Source organism: Lemur catta, chromosome 14, assembly GCF_020740605.2.
Source record: "Lemur catta isolate mLemCat1 chromosome 14, mLemCat1.pri, whole genome shotgun sequence".
NCBI lineage: Eukaryota > Metazoa > Chordata > Mammalia > Primates > Lemuridae > Lemur > Lemur catta.
Window position 1 is genome coordinate 24473380 of NC_059141.1, and position 10775 is coordinate 24484154.

The 10775-nt window shown below is 41.0% G+C and overlaps 1 pseudogene; it reads left to right on the forward strand.

The window, feature by feature from the left end:
• The first annotated feature begins 537 nt into the window (after nt 1-537).
• LOC123650480 lies at nt 538-654 on the forward strand (annotated as a pseudogene).
• The last annotated feature ends 10121 nt before the right edge of the window (nt 655-10775 follow it).

Consider the following 10775-nt stretch of genomic DNA (forward strand, 5'->3'; position numbering starts at 1 on the left):
TATAACAAACGACCACACACTTAGTGGCTTTACACGGCAGAAATTTATTCTCTTATGGTTCTGGAAATAAGAAGTCCAGCTGAGTCTTTAAGATTAAAATCAATGTGCCAGTAGGTCTGGTTCCTTCTAGAGGCTCATGGGGAGAATCTGTTTCCTACCTCTTTTAGCTTCTGTTGGCTGCCTGCATTTCTTAGCTTGTGGCTCCTTCCTCCATCTTCAAAGCCAGTAGCCTAGCATCTTCTGTCTTTGAAACTGCTTCTCTCTGCTTCTGCCCTGTGGCCTTCTGCTCTTTTGTAGTCGAATCTCCCTCTGCCTCTCTCTTACAGGACACTTGTGATTAATTTAGGGTCCACCCAGATAATCCAGAATAATCTCCCCATCTCAAAATCCTACCAAGTCCCCTTGGCCATATAAGGTAACGTTCACAGGTCCCAGGTGTTAGGACCTGGGTATCTTTGGAGATTGTGATGTTTAATTTTATGTGTCAGCTTGACTGGGGCAAGGGATGTTCAGATAGATGATAAAACATTATTTCTAGTGCTCACTTTGGCAGCACGGATACTAAAATTGGAAATGTACAGAGAAGATTAGCATGGCCTCTGGGCAAGGATGACATGCAAAGTTAAAAAAAAAACAAACCAACCCCACATTATTTTTGGGTGTGTCTGTGAGGGTGTTCCTGCAAGAGATCAGCATTTGAGTCATACAGTGAGGAAAGAAGACCCACCCACATCGTCCAACCCGCTGACTACTTGAGTAGAACAATAATGTGGAGGAAGGGTGAATTTGCTCTCTTTGCTCGAGCGGAGACAGCCATCTTGTCCTGCTGGCAGACATTGGACATTAGCACTCCTGGTTCCCAGGCTTTAGGACTCAGACTGGCACTTAGACTATCAGCCACTCAATTCTCAGGCCTTCAGAATTGGACTAAATCATGTTACTAGCTTTTCTGGTTCTCCAACCTCCAGATGGCAGATCGGGGGACTTAGCCTCCGTAATCACATGATCCAATTCCTATAATAAATCTCCCTTTATATATTATGTATAGGAACCAATATATCCTATTGGTTCTGTTTCTCAGGAGAAACTTGACTAATATTCAGCCTACCATAATATGACCATTATTCAGCCTACCACACCCTCAGGTAACCATAGAAATTTATTGAGCATTTACTGTGTGCTAACCACTCTGCTAAGTGCCTTGATATCCTTTTAATTCTCCAACCCTATGAAGTAGGTACTACCTTTAATTTTCAGACAATAACAGCTAACATTCATTTAATTCTTAGTATGTGCCAACCTCTCTTCTTGAACTTTAGATGTATTAACTCTTTTAACCTGCACAGCAACCTGTAAGCTAGGTAGTGCTATTTTCTCCAACTTAGAGATGGGGAAACTGAGGCATAGACAAGTAACTTACCCAAGATCTTCTAGTAAGAAGCAGGATTGAAATGTGAACCCAATCCCATAACTATTAACCTTCCTGCCAGTCAGCTTTGTTCTTCCTACTTCATAGCAGAGGATTTTACCTGGCTCTTGGTCATCCTTATTCCACTGACAAGGTGAAAGGGTACTGTGATCTCAGGTCACCTAAAAGGTCAATTGGCCACGTATCAGTTTTGTTTCATTGCATGCGTGCGTTCCTTTGCATTCAGTATTGCCTTATACCCTCTTGGAAACTAAACATTCTTGGAGGAATAATATGTTGTCATTAATACCATTGTGTGAATAGGTTTACCTACCAGGTAGTTTTTATAATAGAAAGAGAAGCATCAACTTGAAGGTTACCAAAGAGAAAGCTGGGATGCTGGGGTCAAAAATCATGAAGGGGATGGAAGGTTGAGGAATAAAACAAACCAGCTTCTGCCTTGGGAAGAAGAAGTCATGGTGAGAGGGTTGGGGAGGGGAGTGGAGAGAGAGAGTGAGAGAGAGAGAGAGAGAGAGAGAGAGAGAGAGAGAGAGAGAGAGAGAGAGAGGAAATCAGGCTTGACAAATGAGAATTGGAGTTTTTGGAGTTCTGAACACACTGAAGTTTGCTTCAAGGTGGCCAAGGTGAAATTGTGGAAATGAATAAAAAACGGACACACTGGAGTGGGTACTTTACTGGGAAGAAGGTGGAGAGAAGAGATAATAAAAGGGACTCACTTCGTCAGATTTTTCAGCCCAATAAAACCCTAGTCCATTACCACAATCTATTATTATAATTCAAGAAGTATTGAGCTGCGGCTGGAAAGGCTCCCGCTATCATGAATACAATCATGATGTAATCCCAAACTGGCAACTCAGGGACCTAATTCTGGAAGCAATACTTTTGCCAGCAAAGCATCTTTAAAACTGAATTAGTTTTTTTGGTTTTTTTGAGTTTCAGCATGTACTTTCAGCTCACTACACTTCTCATATTCTATACTGGCATATTCCCAACCCACTTCATTCATTACTTATTCAGCCCCTTTGGCATTTGAGTTTGCAACCTTTGGAGTAAGGTCCTTTGCCATGTGATAGAGGCTGCCAAACTTTCAGAATGAAAGCTGCTAAGCTAGGGAAAACTATGCTTACTGTCATCTTAGTAACTCTAGAAGGTCACACACCTGACCTTTCAGCCTCATTTGTCTACTAAGTGTACCCCATTAGAAGACCCATATGTCATGAATTTTACTGCCACAAATTATAGGGTCAGATTATTTGCCATTTTGTCCTCCACACTTGGCTCTCCTAGGAGGCTGCAGGCTGTTTCTCCTTCTGAGTAAATGGGAAGTGTTTGTCTCAGTGGCTTTTAATGGGTGGGCAAGATTAACCTCTAGTTTTTATGTGTACATGGGTTGTATGGTCAAAAGAGTAGTTTGGGTCAAGACTCATGGGCAGCTGGCAGGGGCTGAAGAGCCAACATTACATCAGATGATTCCACCAAAAGTGATGGACGTCAGAGCTAGAAGAGAGCTTAGACTCATTCATTTATTTGACAAATATTTATTGAATGCTAGGATTTTGCTAGGTGCTGAGGTCACAGCAGTGAAAGACAAAGTTGCTGTCCTCATGAAATTTATGTTTTGAGTAGTGCAACTGCTCAAAAGTCATATATGTAGTCTAATACCTTTTTTTAAGACCTCCAACTCCTGGGCTCAGGCAATCCTTCTGCCTCAGCCTCCCAAGTAACTGGGACTATTGCCATGTGCCTTCACTCCCAGTTAATTTTTAAATTTTTTTGTAGAATGGGGTCTCACTATGTTGCCCAGGCTGGTCTCAAACTCCTGACCACAAATGATCCTCCTGCCTCGGCCTCCCAAAGTGCTGGGATTATAGGTATGAGCCACTGTGCCCAGCACCAATGCCTTTAATATATAGACAAAGGAACCAGGATCAGATTGGGCACATGAATCGCCTAAAGTCATACAGCTTGAAAGTGACAAAACTAGGACTGAAAATAAGGTTTGACACTGATTTCCTGGCTTTTTCTACTTCTTACTTCCTTCTTACTGCCACATTTTTTGAATGGTTTTTATCTGCTTTCATCTTCCATAATGATCTAACCCAAACTATCCTTCTACTGAAGTTGACATTATTGAGGTCTCTTGAGCTTGATTATTTATTGATTCTCTTGTCTTTGAGAATTGAGCTAGGCACTCCTTTTAAGTTACATTCAAAGGCTTCACCACCTTCTGCAATTATTAAATTTCTACAAATGGATTAAAGCCTTGTTTAAATGGGTGATTTTTACAGAAGAATACATGTTATATGATTCTATTTATATGAAATTCTAGAAAAGGGAAATTCCAATTATATGAGATTCTAAAACATTTAAGAAAAGGGGTGTGTATCAATAGTTGCCTAGTGGCAGGGGTGGGAATTTACTGCAAAGGGCACAATGAAACTTTTTTAGGGGGATGGAAATATTCTATTTCTTCAGTGAGGTGGCAGTTACATGGATAGATACATTTGTCAAACTTGTCAAACCGTACACTTAAAATGGATGTGCACTGTTTGTAGATTATACATCAATAAAGTTGATTTTTTGAAAAAGGAACCTTTTGAAACAGGTTTGCCTCTCTGCACAGAGGAAAATAGGATCTGAAGACTTTAGAGTTGGGACTTAAAATACAAAGACTTAGTTAGTATGAGTGATTCCATTCAGAGAGGACATAGAATTAGAGAGGTGTATCTGCTCTTTGCTTATTTGGTCTCATTTGCCATGTGCCTGTCATGATGTAGCATTTTGCTGCAATGAGTGTGATTCTGGTATTTAAAGACACACACACACACACACACACACACACACACACACACACTGTTGGTGGGACTGCAAAATATATATATATCTTATGGGGGGAGAGGGAGGGGTAGGAGGTGGAAAACAACATGAGTCTTTAAATAAGAGCCAAATACTCCATGTAGAACTCAATTTATAGAGCACTGGTCTTATCCAGGAGGAAAAACTGGCTAGGTTGACTTATGGAGATGTCTTTAGAGAGGCATATAAATATGGGCACATCTATTCCATTTTATGGCTGATTTAAGGATTTTTCTTTTTTAAAATTTCAGAATATTATGGGGATACAAATGTGTCAGTTACATGAATTGCTTTTGTACAGTTTGATTCAAAGTTATAACTGTGCCCATCACCCGGATAGTGTGCATTGTACCCATTAGGTTTGAATTTACCCATCCCCTCCTCCCTTCTCACACCTGCTTGATTTCCATTGAGCTTTACTACCATATGTGCATATGGGTGTCAATCAATTAGCTCCAATTTAATAGTGAGTACAAGTGGTGTTTGTTTTTCCATTCTTGTGATATTTCACTTAGAAGAATGGTCTCCAGTTCTACCCAGGTTGTTATAAAAGGTATTAGTTCACCATTTTTTATGGCTGAGTAGTATTCCATGGTATACATATACCACATTTTATTAATCCACTCATGTATTGATGGGCACTTGGGTTGATTCCATGTCTTTGCAGTTGTGAATTGTGCTGCAATAAGCATTTGAGTGCAAGTGTCTTTTTTGTAAAATGACTTTTTTTTCTTTGGGTAAATACATAATAATGGCATTGCTGTATCAAATGGTACTTTTAGTTCTTTGAGGTATCTTCATAGTACTTTCCATAGAGGCTGAACTAGTTTGCAGTCCCACCAACAATGTATAAGTATTCCTTTCTCTCTGCATCCACACCAGCATCTATTGTTTTGGGACTTTTTGATGAAAGCCATTCTCACTGGAGTTAGATGGTATCTCATTGAGGTTTTGATTTGCATTTCTCTGATGATTAGAGACATTGAGCATTTTTTCATGTTTATTGGCCATTAGTCTATCTACTTTTGAAGTTTCTGTTCATGTCTTTTGCCCATTTTTAAATTGGGTCATTTTATTTTTTCTTGCTGATTTGTTTGAGTTCTTTGTAGATTCTGGTTATTAGCCCTTTATTGGATATATAGCATGCAAATATTTTCTCCCATTCTGTGGGCTGTCTAATTGCTCTATTGATTATTTCCTTGGCTGTGTAGAAGCATTTTAATTTAATCAGGTCTATTTATTTATTTTTGTTGTTGCTGTGATTGCCTTTGGGATCTTCTTCATAAATTCTTTGCCTAGGCTGATATCTATAAGAGTTTTTCCAACATTTTCTTCTAGAATTCTTATAGTTTCATATCTTAGGTTTAAGTCTGTTATCCAACTTGAATTAATTTTTGTGAGTGGTGAGAAGTGTGGATCCTGTTTCAGTCTTCTACATCTGACTATCCAATTTTCCCAGCACCATTTATTGAATAGGGCTTCTTTTCCCCAGTGTATGTTTTTGTCTGCTTTGTCAAAGATCAAATGTCAAAATGAGGATGGTTTTATATCTGGGTTCTCAGTTCTGTTTCATTGGTCTATGTCTCTGTTCTTGTGCCAGTACCATGTTGTTTTGGTTACTATAGTCTTATACTATAGCTTGAAGTCTGGTAAAGTGATGCCTCCTGATTTGTTCCTTTTGTTTAAGGGTGCTTTGGCTATTTGGGGTCTTTTCTGGTTCCATACAAAGCATAGAATTAGTTTTTCTAGATCTGTGAAAATTGATGTTGGTATTTTGATGGGGATTGCATTGAATTTGTAAATCACTTTGGGTAGTATAGACATTTTAACCATGTTGATTCTGCTGATCCATGAGCATGATATATTTTTCCACTTATTTACATCCTCTGTGATTTCCTTCCTCAGTGTTTTGTAGTTCTCCTTGTAGAGGTCTTTCACCTCCTTGGTTAAATATATTCCTAGGAGGAAGCTTAGGTTACATAAGAAGGGGCCCCCCAAAATAGTAAGATGCCAAAATAATAGTAGGAACAACTGTACAGAAAGAAAGAAAAAAGGAGAACCTTTCATGATTCATGATCTTTATCCTATAAGGAGATTTATTTACTATATTGGAATACCCCACCCACAAATAGTTGCAAGATGCCCATGGTCAGGGAATATGACAGGCTGGAGTTGTGGAGCTCTAACCAGACTGAATCTTAGTGAAGGACTGGTAGAGATGCATGCTGCCCTTTCTTCTCAGTGTGCTGATTTAGAACTGGGTAGATATGTGTGTGAAAGAAAAGAGAGGTACAGAGTTCCTTTTTCTAGAAGCTTCTAGTTAGGAAGATACTATTGCATCTTTTAGAAGACAGCAATCTGGATAAACATTTTGTTTCTGAGAGCATAAGGAGTAAATTTCAAAGTGCTCTCTCAAATCTGTCAATATAGCTGATTATATTATTATTGTTGTTGCAATTTCCATTGTCTACTGTAGTTCACTATGGTGGTTTTATAGCATAGAACAGAGTAACAGACATTTTAGAAAAATGGGGATACTGGATATATTCTGTGGTACGGAGCTGGTAAGAAGTTGGTGCACATCCTTCACCCAGTATCTTTACCCTGTTCACATCTTTATTTTTTTCTAGGTCCTTTATAATCAGGGGCTCCCTTATCTCCCCAAACTTATTTTCCATATGGTTCCTCAATCAAAACCCCTCTCACAGGTTAGGTCAAGTTTCCTTGCTTTCCTCCCTCCCCCACAGGATACAATCCCTTCCTCAGTTCCCCTTGGGAGGAATGCCTTTTCTGCCTTTCCCAATCCTTTCCTTCCTCCAAGGTCCACTTTAGACCAACGTCCTCCATCAAGTCCTCCCTGACAGCTCCTGCCCAGTTCCCTCTTCCTTCTCTGACCTCCTAGTACACAATGGTATGTGATAATAATAGCCTTTGTTGGTCCAGTGGTTGAAAAAGCACTGTACTCACTTTTGATTTTCATAAGCCCCTGAGGTTGGTAAGGAGAATTTTCTTGTCCCCTCAGAGAAAATGAAAAACCAGCCCAAGGCCATATTGCAAGTAAATGGCAAAACTGGGATGGCAGTCCAGGCCCTTGAAGTCCAAGGTTTTTCCATTATAATCTTCTGTTATCTCACACCTCTATACCTCAACAGTGCCTAGTTTAGTGTTGGGAAAAATTAGATGCCCCAATAACTATTTGCAGATTGTTCTATTGACCTTGTCAGATATTCTTTCCTCCTATCTGCTACCTATTCCCAACTCAAAGTGGCTGCTTCTGCTTGGTATGAACCATGCGTATGCATGAGTGAGAGTCTGCACAGCACCAGAGGTGGAAGGTCTGCTCTTGCCAGGCATCATCCATGATGGAAGCTGTAGTTGGGGCATAGGGCTTGGGTCTCTTCTCCAGGGATGCTATTTGTGAGGGGCACAGTCTCCCTGGAAGGCTGGAGAGGGGGGATACCTCTAAAGCATAGTGGAATGAGGACATGATTTCACTTGTTATGAGGGCTTTTTTCTGGAACCAAAGAAAAAGAGTATTTAAAAAAACACTAGCAGAGAAAATCTCTCTCCTTTGGCTGAGTGACATTTCGTGCCTATTCATATCATTATGTCAGTCTTTGAAAAATGAAGAGCTAAAAGCAGTCTACTTTTTTTACTAGACAAAAGGAAGAACTGGGTGTTCCCCCAGGAGGAGACCCGAATGTGATGAGTGAAGCATTAGGATTGAAGCTGAGTCACTGGCATTGGGGGTGGGGGTGGAGTCAGAGCTTTCTCCTAAGCTTTCAAAACCAGCAAATGTGCTTAGGGCCATAGTTACACACACCTGTTGGCTGTAGTCAGTGCTGGTATTGTCAGCATCTGGGACATGGCTCAGGGAGAATCTCCAGCTGTCTTTAGTTCTTTCAAAAATGGATCTTCTCCAGATCAGGTGAGCTAATCTTTCTTTCTTTCTTTCTTCTTTCTTCTTTCTCTTTCTTTCTCTCTTTCTTTCTCTCTTTCTTTCTTTCATTCTTTCTTTCTTTCTTTCTTTCCTTTCTTTCTTTCTTTCTCTTTCTTTCTTTCTTTCTTTTTCTTTCTTTCTTTCTTTCTTTCTTTCTTTCTTTCTTTCTTTCTTTCTTTCTTTCTTTCTTTCTTTCTTTCTTCCTTCCTTCCTTCCTTCCTTCCTTCCTTCCTTCTCTCTCTCTCTCTCTTTCTCTCCTTCCTTCCTTCCTTTCTTTCTTCCTTCCTTTCCTTCCTTCTTTCTTTCTTTCTTTCTTTCTTTCTTTCTTTCTTTCTTTCTTCTCTCTCTCTCTCTCTCTTTCTTTCTTTCCTTTCTTTCTCTCTCTCTTTGCCTCTCCTTCTCCCTCTGTGTTTCCTCTCCCTCTCCCTCCCTCCCTTCCCTTTTTCCTCCCTTCCTTCCTTCCTCCCTTTCTTATTTCCTTTCTTCTTTCCTTCCTTGCCTTCCCCCCTCCTTCTTTTCCTTCTTTTCTTCTTTCTTTTGACAGGGTCTCATTCTGTTACCCGGGTTGGAGTGCAGTGGCATCATGATAGTTCATTGCAGCCTCCAACTTCTGGGCTCAAGCAATCCTCCTGCCTCAGCCTCCTCATAAGCTGTATACCACACCCAGCTAATTTTTCTATTTTTTAAGGAAGGGGTTTTGCTATGTTGTTCAGTTTGGTCTCAAACTCCTGGCCTCAGGTGATCTTCCTGCCTTAGCCTCCCAGGGCTAGGATTACAGGCGTGAGCCACCATGAACAGCTCTTTTTTTTTTTTTTTAATAACTTAAAAAATAATTTAGGGCCGGGTGTGGTGGCTCATGCCTGTAATCCTAGCTCTCTGGCAGGCCAAGGCGGGAGGATTGCTTGAGGTCAGGAGTTTGAGACCAGCCCAACCAAGAGAGAGACCCCATCTCTACTAAAAATAGAAAGAAATTATATGGACAACTAAAAATATATATATAAAAAATTAGCTGGGCATGGTGGTGCATTCCTGTAGTCCCAGCTACTTGGGAGGCTGAGGCAGAAGGATTGCTTGAGCCCAGGAGTTTGAGGTTGCTGTGAGTTAGGCTGACACCACGGCACTCTAGCCCAGGCAACAGAGCGAGACTGTCTCAAAAATAAATAAATAAATAAATAAAATAATTTAGGATTCACAAGAAGTTGCAAGATAGTACAGAGAATTCCTATGTAACCGTTTTCCAGCTTCCCCCAGTGATAACATCTTACCTAACCATAGTTTTTTACTTGTTTTTATGTGGCATTTAAGAACAAATAATTTATCATCTCTTATGGTTCCGGGTGCTGATGAGCTCAGTTGGATCTCATGGGGGTCTATCAAATGCTTCAGCTGCTGTCAGCTGACAGCTGAGGCTAGAGTCATCTGACAGTTTCTTCACTCGTGTGAAGCTGGACTGGCCAGGCATCTTTCTCCATGTGGCCTCTCCAAGTGGGTAGCTCAGGCTTTGTAACAGAGAAATCCGAGTGATCAGATTTCTTATATGGTGGCTGACTTATTCAAGAGCGGTTGCTCCAAGAGGCCTGGGTGAATGCTGTAAGGATTCTTATGACCTAGTCTTGAAAGTTCCAGAACATCACTTCCAATACATTTTATTGGTCAAGCAAGTCACTAAGGCCGGCCAGATTCAAGGGAAGACAAATTAGACTCCACATCACAACAGAAGTAGCAAAAAATCGAAAGCTATCTTCAACCCATCACAACTGCCCTGTAGTCTGGTGGTCTGCAAATGAGCGGACAAGTGTGCTAAGGAAGAGATCATTAGAGCTGTTGTGATGGTCACTAACAGGGTAAGTCCTTATGTCTTATTGGCCCTATGAAAATTTTCATCCAGTTACAGTGTCACAGCATCAGTAGGCAGTAAATATTCAATAAATGTTGTCTGACTGAGCACTTGAATCACTGTCTCAAGTGAAAATACGTAGCAAAGTAGCGAATATCTCTGTAGACTTTAGGGTAAATCCTGGAATTGGCCTTGCACTGCTATAGCTTCTGTTCTCCAAATAGGCTGGAATCCATCAAATATTTTTTGCTACATTTGTGTCTGTTACAAACTAATCTGCCTGGAATAGCTGAAGCACTGTGCTAGGTGCTCTGCAGCAGCGCTCCAGGGACTGGTTTTGTGGAAGACAATTTTTCCACGGGGTTGGGGGATGGGGGGGTATTAGATTCCCGTAAGGAGCCCTCAGCCTAGATCCCTGGCTTGCCCAGTTTAGAGTAGGGTTTGTGCTTTTATGAGAATCTAGTGCCGCCGCTGATCTGACAGGAGGCGGAGCTTGGTACTGATGCCAGAGATGGGGAGCAGCTGTAAATACAGATGAAGCTTCCCTAGATCACCTGCTGCTCACTTCCTGCTGTGCAGCATGGTTCCTAACAGGCCGGGGACAGGTACCAGTCCTCAGCCTGGGGGTTGGGGACCGCAGCTCTGCCATATGCCAAGGTGACTTAAGTATGGCTCCTGCTCTCAGGAACGTTGATAACAATTCTCCCCCACCT